Source organism: Sinocyclocheilus anshuiensis, unplaced genomic scaffold, assembly GCF_001515605.1.
Source record: "Sinocyclocheilus anshuiensis isolate Anshui unplaced genomic scaffold, SAMN03320099.WGS_v1.1 scaffold2170, whole genome shotgun sequence".
NCBI classification, from domain to species: Eukaryota; Metazoa; Chordata; class Actinopteri; order Cypriniformes; family Cyprinidae; genus Sinocyclocheilus; species Sinocyclocheilus anshuiensis.
Window position 1 is genome coordinate 96,269 of NW_015558572.1, and position 3,718 is coordinate 99,986.

Genomic DNA, 3,718 nt, shown 5'->3' on the forward strand with positions numbered 1-3,718 from the left:
TGGGGGGGGGGGAGATTAAGCACCTAATATTGCTTATTTTTTTCTTTTAGATGTAAAGATGCAGTACCTGGAGAAGTGGCAAATGTGACAACAACTACTCAATCCACGGGAGTGAAATTATTTGAAATTCACCACTATATTCCCTTAATTGTGCTATTGGGATTACACTCTTAAAAATAAAGGTGCTTCACGATGCCATAGAAGAACCTTTTTGTCTAAATGGTTCCATAAAGAACCTTTAACATCTAAAGAACCTTTCTGTTTCACAAAAGGTTCTTTGTGGCGAAAGAAGGTTCTTCAGATTACAAAAAGGTAAGAAAGAGATGGTTCTTTAAAGAACCTTTGACTGAATGGTTCTTTGTGGAACCAAAAATGGTTCTTCTGTGGCATCGCTTGAAGAACCTTTTGAAGCACCTTTATTTTTAAGAGTGTACTAACTAACCAGCATGATTTCCATCTCTAAAATTGTTAGTTTAATATTTTATGTAATATATTAAGACATACAGTATCTGGACATATGTAATGTTCTGCATAGTAGAAATGGCCTAGGTGTTTTTCAGAGAAAATTTCAGGCTTTTTTTCCCTTCTGGGATATAGGTTTGTTTCACAAGCTAAACCCATATTATATATTTGCATTTTCACAACAAACATACCTCATTTAAACTGACGAAGATAACACAAAAGCAGCAGGTAAAAAAAAAATGAGATTGTGTTATATGCTAATGTAAACGCATGAGTGATGTAAACAGTTTAATAATAATTTGTTTTTCAAAGAAGAAAACTCTTCACACCAGGCCCGGATGGTTGGAGTAAACAACCCACACAGAGATGTCAGGAGAATCACCGTGTAAATTTTCAGCTGCAAGTCTCCACATTTCTGCCTGTCAGCACACTGCAGTTCGTGATTGCACATTCTGTTTATTTCCATTTTTTGTAACACATTCCTTAAAAACAAAAATCCTTGGAGGGGAAAAAAATGTACAAGTACCAATGATTTGTGCAATATTTCTTCTAAATTGCAAAAGCAGTGGGCCAGCACGAGCTTTTGCAAAATTACATTTCTTCAGCGTAAGCCATAAAAATGCCAAAGCATATAAACATCCTCTGGTGGATTTAAAAGAAATGTTAAAAGTTCAATAATGTTACACTACTATGATCTACACTGTCTGAGGCCAATGTTTGTTATTTAATCTGCGATTAGATCCAGGCAAAATGGCTTGCCTTAATAAATTACGCACCAGTTTGCCCTTTAGTGAAGATATTACTCGAAATACCTTGACTGCAATCTGCTTTAATAATTGGTTACATTTCCATCTCTGGTTTGTATCAGACTTAGCCGTCCTGGGGCTCTCGGTAAAGTGCAGTCTTTTGGCCAATGGCATCTGAGCGTTTAGAATGGTGGAGATGTCATGTCCCGTAGTATAGTTTATTGTATAATCACAGAAGGCTTTCGAGAGCCAGCATGGTCAATGGACCCTAGCGACATGGCCAATAGAGTGCCCAACAGACTGTGTCATCTCAACCCCCACAATCAAAAACAAACACTCTTGTTGCTTTTCTGCCACGACTGAGATGGTAGGGAGGGTGAGAGCACTGAGGTGAAACATGCTCTTATCCCCGGCTCTATTTATTTCTTTTACAATCTGCCTCTTAAAAGACATGAACTGTCAGACCGGGGGAAACTGGGTTTTAGACGTTTTCCGTTTCTTTTTGTTGCGCTCTGGGATCAGAGATGCTATTACGATTCTGCTTCTGTGAAGAGCTTAAATGTGGATTTCTTGTCCGGGCTTCTGAAACACGTTCTGAAGTTGTGTTTGATGTCGACTGTGCTATTAGCAGGACTGAGATCATTGAAGATTTGGTTCAGAAAGTGGAGTACTGATGGAGTCTTGAAGGATTCTGCTGTTTTGATACGGTTAATTTCCTAGCTATTGTTATAGATAATCCAGCTCCATCTAGCTAAGGACATGCGTGTGTCTGCAAGTCAGTGTTACTTTAAACATTTAGTTTGTGGTGTTGTTTTGAAGTTCATCATTTTCAGACCACTGAACCGTCAGCAGATCGTCCTTACTTTGAATAATGAAACGACAGGCCAATCAGTCACACCGCACTTTCAACAGGAGTCCCTACTAGTTGCCTTCGTGTTAACATGGCCCCTATTAATCATTAAAGAAACCAATTCACACCACTGGCGTAAGAAGCTCACTCATCCACATCCCATTAGAAACCACAGGCAGAGAAAACCAGCTCTCCTGTCCCACGCTTTAATGAAAGTCCAGTTTCCCTTGCCTTAAGGTAACTTAGTGAGTTGATGGTATCTGCCGGAACAATTACACTGTCACAATCAAAGGAAACAGACTTTAAATAGTCTGTCAAGTCCCATCGGGAGCTAATAACTACTTGTTTCTCTCCCAGCGTGTGAGCGGGGCCATGAATCCTCCCTTTGTTCTCTAGATCACCTGCCTCTAAATAGGTAGCTTGTCCTCACACTTCAAGTGCTTAGATGTCAGAGGCGAAACCCCCACACCCTGAGGGTGAAGGGGGCTCAGGGGTGATATCCATTCTGCTGAATGTAGTGAATCTTCTCGCTCAAGACTCCTGCTGCTCAGGTTGTTGTGTTTTCTTTTTTTTTTTTAACCACTGCATCAAAAACACAAACAGAATATGCCAACAGACATTAAGGTTGCAGTTTAGGGGTGTGACTAACTGAAACAAGCAATGCTACATACTTAAAGAGATAGTTCAGCCAAAAATTAAAACTCTGTCATCATTTACTCACCATCATGTCATTCCAAACCAACAAGACTTTGGTTAATCTTTAAAACATAAATTAGTATATTTTTTAGTAAAACTTGAGCAGTTTTTGTCCCTCCATTTAAAGTCCATGTAACCAAAAGGGCTGTCAATAGATTAAAAATTTTAATCGGATTAATCACGCCCTTTTTCTGTGATTAATTGCGATTAATCACACACTTCATGAAATTAAGCATACACCATTTATCTTGTTTAACACGTTAATTAATTTTGTCAATTGCTATATCCAGCAAAGTAAACCAAAAGACTGAAGGATGATTCTCACAAATCTGTATTTTCTGTAAGCTTTTTTCAAGATAAATTTAGATGTCCTTCCGAAAAAGGACACTTGGAGACTCCAAAAGTACAAGAACCAGATTATATAAGGAGTCCATATAATTGATAAATTTATGCACACCAAAGCACACATGAAAGAAAAAAATACTGAAAAAAACATTAAATTTTAGACAAGTTAAAGGGATAGTTCATCCCAAAATGAAAATTATGTAATTAATTACTCACCCTCATGTCATTCCAACCCCATAAGACCTTCGTTCATCTTCGGAACACAAATTAAGATATTTTTTATGAGATCTGAGAGCTTTCTGATCCTCCATAGACAGCAACGCAACTGAAATGTTCAAGGCCCAGAAAGGTAGTGTAACGAGGAGGCTGAAGCCGAGTGAGAATCTATACGCAGAAGTTTATTTAAAGGGCAATCCAGAAACAGCGTCAGAAAGGCAGTAGTCTAAACACAGTCAATCAGTCCAATCGGCAGCCAAAACAGAGGGAAAATCCAATAATCAGAAGTAGATTCAAACAGGCAAGAAGTCATACACAATATCAACAGGCAATGGTAATAGAATGCTCGGTAAGGCAGTGAGACTGGCAATACTTCGCAGAGAGTGTTTGGGCAAGCCATGCT

At 38.6% G+C, this 3,718-nt stretch overlaps 1 long non-coding RNA gene across 1 annotated transcript in view; it reads left to right on the forward strand.

Annotated features, from left to right (window-relative positions):
- Positions 1-3,227, forward strand: part of LOC107679644 (uncharacterized) — a 16,448-nt gene extending 13,221 nt beyond the window's left edge. Inside the window, exons 2-3 of the long non-coding RNA XR_001633074.1 lie at positions 1,868-1,870; positions 3,165-3,227. This is a non-coding gene — a long non-coding RNA (uncharacterized LOC107679644). The remainder of the gene's footprint in view (positions 1-1,867; positions 1,871-3,164) is intronic.
- The last annotated feature ends 491 nt before the right edge of the window (positions 3,228-3,718 follow it).